Source organism: Galeopterus variegatus, unplaced genomic scaffold (genome assembly GCF_000696425.1).
Source record: "Galeopterus variegatus unplaced genomic scaffold, G_variegatus-3.0.2 Scaffold3285, whole genome shotgun sequence".
Taxonomy (NCBI): Eukaryota; Metazoa; Chordata; class Mammalia; order Dermoptera; family Cynocephalidae; genus Galeopterus; species Galeopterus variegatus.
In genome coordinates this window covers 83,934-94,657 of record NW_007729396.1, presented here as the reverse complement: position 1 = coordinate 94,657, position 10,724 = coordinate 83,934, and positions in this window count along the sequence as shown.

Sequence of the window (10,724 nt, the reverse complement as noted above, 5' to 3'; positions counted from 1 at the left end):
AAAAAAAAAAGGGTCCTGTCAGTTGGAGTTTCTTGATCCAGAACAGTTTGTAGAGCAGACCCTCTCACTCCCACTTGAAGCCCTTAATTGAGCGCTTCACTCAAAAAGCAGAGCAGCCAGGCCACAGCCTCCTGGCACAAATCCTGCAACACTTGCTCCTGGAGGCATCTGGTGCCCAATGCCCTCGCTGCCCAGCCTGTTTCTGGGCCTTGCTGCAGTTAGTCCGCGGGGTCTGCCACATGCGCCGGGTGCACCTTTACCCACCTGATGGTTTTTAGCAGAGCATCACTGACTGAATCCCGAGAACCGCCCTGCACAGACTTAAACCCGACTGGTACAGGTGGACAGTGCAGTCCAGGGGACCAAGCACCCCAGGTGCCCAAGCCCGCCACATTGTCCTCCGGGCCACACCAGGATCCCAATTCCGCAGTTGAGAAGTCAGGTCAGAGAGAGGCGGCGCCCCTAAGGCTGCGAGGCTGTGGCCAAGGCAGACCCAGGGGTGGCCTTGTCCTCTCCCCCCACACCCGACACACACCTCAGCAGAGGGCTGAGCCCAGCCCCAAAGGTGGGGGCGGCCGGCCCTCAACAGCCACGTGGAGGCCACAGTGGGCAGCCCCCTCCCCCGTCGTGCCCTGCGCAGCCGCCAAGATGTTGACACGGACGGCTCCAGCCGCCTTATTTATTATCTGATAAAGCGCTCCCGGCACCGCTGGGGGACGGCGTCTGGCCGTGCTGGGGCCGGCAGGCCTGGGGGAGGAGGAAGGCGGCGGGGGCGCGGGAGTTGGGCCGCAGCCGTGCCTCACCGGGCTGGGCCTTGTTACTGGACTCTGGGTCAGGGCACACAGGGAATCTTAACTTTTCCTTCCCCAGCCATCAGCCTTTCTTCCCCACTGCCCATCGAGCCCGCCAGCCAGGGATGAATGGCCCCAGGGGCTCCCTACATGGTGTGTTGTACCTGCGCCCCTTGGTCGTTAGAAAACCCCAAGTTGGGTCCCTCCTTTCTGTGCACCCCTTCACGCAATTACTGCTGCGGTGCACCTCCCAGGCGCCTCCACCTGGCCAAGAGCTCCAACTTGCCGTGATGCAAACCGGGGCCTTCTGTCACTTCCAAACACTCCATCTCACTCATGGCCCAGGTCCCACTCCCTAAACTCTGTAACAGCTGGCCTGGCCCTGACTGCCCACGGCCTCAGGGCAGCACTTCCTGGCTCCTGCATCCCCTCTCAGGTGCAGGGCACGCTTGCCAGTGTCCAGATGCATCGCACCTCTGGGCATCTGTGTGTGCTGCACCCTCTACCCGTGATGCCCTTCCTTCTGCCACTTGACGTGGTGCTCAAGGGTCAAGACCCTCTGATGCCACTGCCTCCTCCACAAAGTATTTCTTGGTCAGCACCAGAAGTCACAGATCACAGAGTCCTGCCACCCCATTGGAGGTTGGCAGGCCTCTTGCAGTCAAAGCAGCGTGACCATTCACGAATGCTCCAGGGCGTGCTTGCAGACACTGGGGTGAGAGGTGTGAGCTCTTCTTTCCCTGTGGGCAAGGTCCCTCAGGGACAAGTCCCTCCCCAGGAAAGCTGCTCTGGGGTCACCAGCCATCTAGGTTGCCTTTGAATGATGGAAACAGTGTGGATACCCAACAGGAGGGGTCGTTAGCTGACTTGAGGGAAAATGCACAGCCAGGCCCTTAAAAGACCAGAGTTGCTGGGCCGGCCCGGTGGCACACTGCTACAGTGCGCCGCTTAGGAGTGCAGTGGCGCTCCCGCCGAGGGTTCGGATCCCACATACAGACCGGTTCCCGCTCACTGGCTGAGCGAGGTGTGGGAGCAACACCGAGGGTTGCGATCCCGTTGCCGGTCCCGGTCCGGTACGGGCACGACACTGAGGGTTGCGACCCGTTGCCGGACACGAAAAAAGACAAAAAGGAAAAAAAAAAAAAAAGACCAGAGTTGCTGAGAGTGTGTAATAATACAAAAGTGCCATTAAGTGCCAGTGCCAAGAAACTGGGCAGGATTTTAGCCCATGTGCACAGTGTGATCAATCCCCTGTGTTTATAAATATTTAGTGTGTGATTACTCTTAATTTGTAGGGATAATGGATGATAACTGTAGTTATCTCTTGACAATTACGACTTATTCTAAATTTTTTTTCTAAACATTCTTCGAGTCAGCTTTGATAACCGGGAAGGAAATGAAAAAGGCGGCCTCCCTGCCAGGGACATCCTCCAGCGAGGCAGGAGGGGAGCGGGCAGGCAAGCTCCAGGACAGGTGGGCGGCGGCCACCTGGGGACCAGGCCAGAAGCTGCACAGGACCCTGCCCAGGGACTCTGGCAGGGGCAGGTGATGGTCATTGTCCCTTCTGCTTGCTTTTGGGAGGCCTGGGGGGAGGTGGGACTGGGGACCAGGCCCCCACCATGAGGCTGCCTTCTCTGTCCTCTTGAAGGAGTGGCATCTCCCCTTGGGGGCACCGGCTTTGATGAGTCTTGGAGGCACCTCAGGGTAGGCCTGGCCCGCCCTCACTCACAACCACACTGAGCCAGGCTCGGGCCTCTGCCCTTGCCGATCCCTTGGCCTGTGAGTCTGCACCCCCCCAACCCTTGACCCAGCTGGTCACTTCTCACCTCCCCAGCCTCAGCTTAAATGCCACCTCTGCAAAGGAACCCTCCTGTCCAACCTCCAAGTAGTGTCCTGGGCGTCTCTCCTGTAGCGTCTGTCCCTTCCTGGCCTCCTCCATCCCACAATCACAGATTTGATGGCCTGGTGTCACCCACTAGAAAACAACACCCCTGAGGCCAGTGGTCTCCTCTGGCTGCCCACTGCTGTGTCCCAGCAATTAGCCCAGAGCCTGGCACTTGACAGACATTCAGTATTTGTGGAAGGAAGGAAGGAGGGAGGAAGGAATGGGGAAGGGAGGAGGGGACAGGGAGGGGGAGGGAGGGGAGGGAGGGACAGTGTGCCCCTGTGCTTGCCCCTCATGGTTTCTGGGGGTGGGATGACCAGCCCCTTCCGGGAGCTCCCACATGCTCCCTGGAGCCTGTCCATCCACCTTGGGGATGGTGGGCGTCTGCCTCTCCTCAGTCGCCTGGCCCAGCTCTCAGTCCTGATGAGGATACCAGAGATAGGACAAAGGGGAGGGTAGCCGAGCCAAGTGCCCAGGAGTGCTGAGTGGGGAGGGTCCCCAGGAGGGTCTGGTAAAGTGTAGGTCCCCAGTCCGCAGGAGGACATGTGTCCCCAGAAGCATGTTCTGAGAGAAGGGTTTGTGTATGTTGGATTTATGGGGAACGTGCTTCCAGGAGAAGCTGGGGAGAGGATGGGGGAGAGGAGGGGACAGCACTGCCCCCGTCCCAGCCACCACTCAATCCTGCAGGGAGCTCAGAAGGGACCAGCTTGTCCTGGACAAGGCGAGGAAGCTGGCTTCATGCTCCGCACCACTGTGTCTCTTGCACACTGTGAAGTGGCTCCAGAACCCAAGGGGGCTCTCTGCCCATCCAGGGTTGGTCCACCCTCTGGGTGGCCCGCTCCGGGTGGGAGGCAGCCAGAAAGAGCCTACGAGTGTGGGTCCTTCTTCCTCAGACAGTCCTGCGCCCCTCAGAGGCTGAGTGCTCACTCTTCAGGGCCTCCATCAGGGTGTAGGGGCCAGCTCAGATGCTGAACCCACCAGGCCTCTCCCTGGTCAGGGGATGGGCTAGCTGGACAACTGTGTGCAGGAACTGGGAGAGGAAGGGCCCCCAGCCAGGGCAATGCTCCACTCAGGCAGCCCACTGGCAAGGCCCTTCGGAGGCATCCGCTCTCAAGGTGGTCCCAGCAGCCAGTCCAGCCAGAACTTGCCACTGGCCACAGGTGCCCAGAAGGCCCACGAGCACACCCCAGGCTAAGGCTACCGGATTGTGGTTCCTAGAAATTTGGAAATGACAGGGGGAGGAGCAGGAGGTCCTGATCGCCCAGCCTTAACTTACCCTGAGGACTTGTCCTTTGACCTCTGAACTCACCATTCCTAAGTCATATCACTTGTGTGCAGGATGTGCCACGCTGTTCAATGTGAGCATTTTAGAGGTTGCACGGTTTGTGAAGCACTTTCTAGCACCTCTTCCCTTTATAATACACAGAGGACCTCAGAGTGTGGTCATGGGCAGGGTGCCTTGATCTTGACCTCTGAGAGGCCCTAGTGACCAGGAGCGGGCACAGGTCAGTTGAGCCTATGGCGTGCCTTGTGCATGGGTGGTGAGGCTTCCCAACTGTGCAGGGAGGTGGGGAGGGGGCCAGGGGCTAGAGAGACAGAGACAGAGATGGAGACAGACACACAGAGAGAGACAGAAAGGTAGAGAGACAGACAGTTGGAGGAAGCAACAGCTACCGGAACCCCACACCCCCTTTGGTGCTACCAGAGGCCCCCCTCTGCCGCCGCTCATCCCAGGGACTTATGTTCCCTCCCTCCTGTGACTCCTGCTGGACAAGGCCCCCAAGCAGGCCCCAGGGTGATGCCGACAGGCCTGTGCCCCTCCTTGGCCCTGGAGGGGCAGGGAGGGCCAGAAGAACCTGCGCTTGCTCAGTGGGAAGGGGGGCCGCTGCCCAGCCAGGGCTTCCCGGGGGGAGGTCACTGGGAGGGAAGGGGGTCCCAGGGCCTGGGAAGGCAGATGGGGAATTCTGCCAAAGATTTTGAATGAAATTCAGAAAACCCTTCATCCCAGGTCAGGCAGGACTCCTGACCCCAGGCCAGGACCTGGTCAGACTCCTCGTACTGACATCTCCTTCCAGCAATTCCCAAAAGGCAGGGGGCTGGAGGCAGAGGAAGTCAGGGCAGGGGCCCCACAGGGGCTGGGGGTTGCCAGCCAGAAGCCCCCCACCTCCTACCTCTGGCTCTTCTCCCCAAGCAGAGCTCAGATGTCACCAAGGGCACTGGCTAGGAGGATCCAGCCAATGTGTCCTCAGCCCCTGGGACTGGACGCCAACTTGACCCATCTGAGCAACTGGAGGACCTGGGCTGGGACGGTTTGGAGAGCCATCTGCCTCGGGTGATGGTCACCAGGTGTCCACAGGCCCATCTTCCTGCTCCTGGGGATGGGGGGCTGGGGGAAGGTGGAGAAAAGGGGCCTGGGAGCCGGGACAGCAGCAGAAACTTGACCCTGGTCACAAGGGACAGTGTCAGTTCCTCAGCCAAGTCCATCCCTAACCACAACTGAGATAGGATTGGCCGAGATGCGTGGCTCTGACGACAGCCATCCCCTCAGGGACCCTTGACAGTCAGAAGGATCGGGGGTGGGGGATGACAGGCCCCACCATGAACCTGGCGTCCAGTGGCCTTTCTTGAGTCCCATGGCCCAGAGCCCAGATGGCCACCTCCTGAAAGAGCCACCTGGGCAGTTAGGGACAGTGCTGAGTTTCTGAAGACGTTAAGTTAAGCACAGAAAACCCTCAGCACAGCAGCCTCTGCAGCCCACAGCACTTCCTGAGCATGGCTCCCAGCCTCCACGGAGCCTCGCCAGGGTTTTCTGGTGAAGGCTTTAAGACACTCCGGCCCCGCCAACCTTCCTGAGACATGCGGGAGACCATCCGTCTGTCCCGCCTCGCCTCCCTCAGAAGCAGACACCACCAGGAGCCTCGACGTACAGCAGACACACACCCCCGAGCCCCCAACTCGGACCCAGGACAGGGGCCCGCCAGCCCACCAGCCACAGGAGGCAACAGAAGGGTCCAGGACAGATGCATGTGTTCGGCCAGGCCCTGGGACTTCCCACACAGTGTGCAGTCGCCTCAGGCCAGGGTTCAAGTCCCAGCTGCCTCGGAATAGCAGGAGGCCAAGGCTGAGTCTCAGCCGCTGTGCCGCAGTCCCCTCATGGGCAGAGGTTGCGGCAGTGACCCTGCCTCGAGCTCACCGTGAGGTAGTGTCAGCTACGCTCTGGCCACCGTCTGCCCCAGGACATCCCTGCTGCCTTTACTCTTTAGTCCTCTTTCACATCCTTGAACGTTTTGATGAGGACCACATGGCCCTTCTGTCCCCAGAGGAAGCACAGAGCACACCCCACAGCCCTCTCCCTTCCGTTTTCTCACCTGGGCGGGGACTGCGTGGGGCTCGGGTGGGCCAGAGCACTCAGACCTGCCTCATCTCTGGGCCCCTGGGCCCCTCCCACTGGTACTGAGGACCCTCACAGGAGGTGCGGCCCCATGGCCCAGCAGCGGTGGGGGCTGCTCACAGAACTTCAGGGCACCCTGTCCAGCTCCATCCACCACTCACTGGGGCTCCCACTCCCACCCTGACCGTGGCCCCTACTCCCAGCCTGGGCCTTGCTCAGCCCCTCCACCAGCCTTCTCTGGAGCGCTACACGTGTGTTTGCTTCCCCAGCAAGATGGGGGTCTCCTAACATCTCCCCCAACGCCCGTCTCCCCCAGCTTCCACAGCTGGGGGGCATACAGCAGGTATTCAGTAAAGACCAGTTCCCAGTGGAGTCAGTGGCCTGCAGAAGGTGGGAGCCCCCTCCCAAGGGTCCCAGGGCTGCTCTAGTCCTGCAGGGGGGGTGGCACCCAGGCCCTCCAGACCCAGACGATCTCACGCGGCCTCCTCAGCACAGACTTGTTTAGAAGAACCTCTTAGAAGAATCTCGTCAGAACAGACAATAGACTCTAAAAATACCCCAAAGGCAGGCAGGATTTCCCAATAACATCTGTAAGTTCTGTCCGGCGGAAGTTATAAATACTAAATAATGTTAATTCGGAGCCGTTTGTCATCTGGGGACAGCCATGTCCTTTGTGGGGACAAGGGATGTTTTTCCAGATTTATAATTTATTGCTCTTTGCAGTTAAATCCAGCTACAGGCAAAAAAGGGAAATGAAAAGACCAGGGTCTCCCCGGGGCCCCTGGGAAGGTCAGAAGCGGGTCGGCCAGGCCAGACCACCCCTGTCCTGGCCACCATCCTGCCCCAGCTCAGGCAGCAGAACCACGTGTGAGCTCTGGGACCTCAGGGTCGTCTTGATGTCCCCAAATGTCCAGGCCAGTCATGGACACACCTCCTAAGAGGGGCTTCCTTTCCTGCACTCGGCCCCACCCCTCCAGCCACCTGGGTCTGGGCCACCCACCACCATCTGCCCACAGCCCTCCACACAGAACCCCTGTGGCTCCCCGAGGTCCCGTCGCCCCTTCCAGGACAGGGCAGGTGGCCTGTGTGGGTCTGCGTGGCCCTCAGGGCCTCTTCCAGAGCTCACTCCTGCTCATGGCCACTGGGTTATATGTGTCACTGCTGGTTTGCTGCTGTCCCCAAATCCAAGCTCCAGGAAGGTCGGTTCCATGTGGGCTGTATTTGTCATCATACCCCAGGCCTCACAGGGCCTGGCATACAGCAGGTGCTCAATAGAGCACCTTTTGGGCATCGGGACCACACAGTCCCCACTGGAGTGTCCCTGGGCACCATCAAGGGCACCTGGCTGAGCCCCTGTGATGAGCAGCTGGCCTGGGGGCAGGAAATGGTGAGGCCCATGATCACTGCCATGCCGGGCTGGCCCGAGGGTGTGAGCACATCTGTGCAGGTGACCCGTTGTCCCCAATTATCACAGAGAAAGGTGAAAGGTCACGCTCCTCTGAAGAGCAAAGCCATAAAGGCTCCCTGCCCCTCCAGCGGGGGCGTCTCATGTCATCCCCAGTAGCCCCGCCACACCCAGTCCTGCCCGATGTTCTGCCGCAAGCCCTTCCTGCCCAGCCCGCCTCCCTCCTGTTCCCGTTGAACCTGAGAGGCCAGGCCAGCCTCTCCCTGATGTGGCCCCTGCCCAGAGGAGGCCACTGGCCTTGGAGAATGTCCCATCCCCCCCCACCCAGGGTCTCCATTGCAGGAACAAAAGCCAAGAAGCCTGGCTCAAGAAAACAAGTGGACATTCTCAGCAGGTGATTTGAGGCAGAGATTCTGACAAGGCCCCACACAGCCACATCCTGCCCTTCCTGTGATTGCTGTGTGACCTCAGGCAGGTCCCTGATCCTCTCTGAGCCTCAGTTTCCTTCTGTGAAAAGTGGAGGAAGTAAGATGTCAACCCTATAGGACAGCAGCATGGGTGAAATAAGACGGAGGCCCCAGCGGGCTGCCCCCAGGACACAGCAAGGGCCTTGGAGGAGGGCCAGGGATGGCCTGGGGCTTCTAGAACAGCCAGGGTGAACTCTGACCCCAGGAAACACCCGGTCAGATGTGCTAGGCTTGGGGACCAGCTTGGCCTTTTCACTGGGACAGCCAGAGGGCACAACTCTGGCCCTCCTTAAAGAAATACAAGTACCGTCCATCTCCCTCTCTCTGTCTCTGTTCCCATCTGTCTCTCGCTATCCGTCTGTCTCTGTCTCTGGCTCTGTCTCCCACATTTCACAGCAAGTCCAGGGTCACAGGAAGGCTCACCCAAATGCTGCCCCTGTGCTTTCTCCGCAGGGTAAGAGGGCTGAGGTTCACTCATCCCCCAGGGAGGCTGTGAGGCCTTTGGAGGTCCTAGGAGGGTCCTGCAGGCCCACATTGCCCAAGTAGACACACCCCAATTGCACCAGCAGGCCCCCGCAGGGGTGGGTGCCAAGAACGGTGCTGGCCAGACAGGATCTCAGAACGTGGCTGCCCAGAACACCACTAGGCCCACCCGAGAGCACACAGGCCTCTCCACCCGCATCCTGCTCCCATCACCCACGATCACCCCATGCCTCCGCACAGAACTGGATCCTTCTAAAAAAAGGTTCATTGACCTCATGACCTCTCCTGAGCTCACAGGCTCTCCTGAGCTGCACGGCAGCCTGGCAGGGTGGCCGGATGCATCTTCTTTCTCTCGTGTAGATGAGGAAACTGAGGCCCAGAGATGTGAAGGCAGGAGCTCCCGCACCAAGGTGGGTCAGTGAACACCCCAGGGATCCACCCACTCGGGGGTCAAGAGGGGCTGAGCAGGCAGGGAGGGCTCTGGGGAGTCCACCTGGGGCCCACTCTGCATCTGAGAAATGAGAGCAGCGCCCCATTTGCTTCCGTCCTAGCAGTAACCACAATCCCAAACGCCCTCGTCATCTGCCTGCCCGCAGGCGTCTGCCTCCCGTCCGGGCTGGCACTGCCCAGGAGTGATCGAACATGCACCGTGCATGATCTCAGATGTGCTATGGCCATGTGAGGAAAAGAGAAACAAACAGGGCGACTATGTTAATGACACATTTTAACCCAATGTATCCAGAATGTTACCATCTTAGCACATTGCCACCATAGAAAGTGATGGTAAGGTCCTTTATGTTCTTTTGTTCATGCTGGATCTTCACCGACCACAAAGCTCAGCTGGGACCAGCCACGCCCTCTGCAGCCACGTGTGACTTGCGTCTATGGAGCTGGGACCCTGTCCCTCTTATTCCCCACTTTCACGACCAAACTAAGGAGAGGGTGAGCCACACTGAAGACAACTATAAGTACTTGCTAAACAAATGAGTAGCCACATGGGCAGATGTGCTGTGAACCCGAGCCGGGTCCCAGGCCAGGTCTGCATCTGTGTGGGACAGCTGGGCGGAGGGGAGGCAGGGTGGGGCTCCAGTCTCAGGGGCAGACAGCTGGGTGTAGCAGGGGTTGCCCCTGCTCCCCTCCCTGGGAGGCAGAGAGAGGGAGGTACGGGAGAGGAGGAGGGGACGGGAGAACCTACGGCCCCACCCCCTCGGTCGCCTCCATGAAACTCAGGGTGTGAGGTTGAGGACAGGGATCTTGCTCCACATCCCAAACCCTGGCCAGCCAGACCCCTGTGGTTATCTTTCTAGCATTTGGAGAAGACAAGGCCTCCCTCAAACAGAAACCCCCAGGCCCAAGGCAGAGCCCCCTTCAGTGATAGATGTGGTGGGTGTTCCGAGCAGCCTTCCAGCCAGCACCCCAGATTAGTTCGGCCACCCAGGCGAGGGAGGGTAGTGTCAGGGTCTGCTGCCAGCTAGAGGTGTCTGCTGATGCCCCCTGGTGAGGAAAGGACCTGGGCAGGAGCCAGCAGCAGGGGAGGAGAGACTCACATTTTCCAGTGAGAATGCCGTGACCAGGGCTGTTGAGAGGCCCCGATAAGGAGAGGGGCCCTCACTCCTCTGCTGGCCTGCTCCTCTGAGAGGTGGTCAGCACAGACCGCAGGGGGAGGAGGAGGACATGCCCAGGGGAGGTCCCAGCCGGGGGCTGGCTGGCCAGTTAATATGTACCCTGCTCCCCACTCCCTCTGAGGGGGCAACAGGCCTCCTAGGCCCCAGTGCCTCCAGAAAGTAGGCCAAGGACTCCCCACCATTTTGCCCACTCTGCACCCTGCTGCCCCCCACATGGAGCTGAGCAAATGGGCAGATGGGAGAGAACTTGAGCTAGTGAATGAATGAATGAATGGATGGATGGATGGATGGATGGATGGATGGATGGATGGATGGGTGGATGATGGATGGATGGATGAGTAGATGAATGGATGGGTGGATGATGGATGGATGGATGGGTAGATGAATGGATGGGTGGATGGATGGATGGTGAGCAAATGGGCAGATGGGAGAGAACTTGAGCTAGTGAATGAATGAATGAATGGATGGATGTGTGGATGGATGGATGGGTAGATGAATGGATGGGTGGATGATGGATGGATGGATGGGTAGATGAATGGATGGGTGGATGATGGATGGATGGATGGGTAGATGAATGGATGGGTGGATGATGGATGGATGGATGGGTAGATGAATGGATGGGTGGATGATGGATGGATGGATGGGTAGATGAATGGATGGGTGGATGATGGATGGAT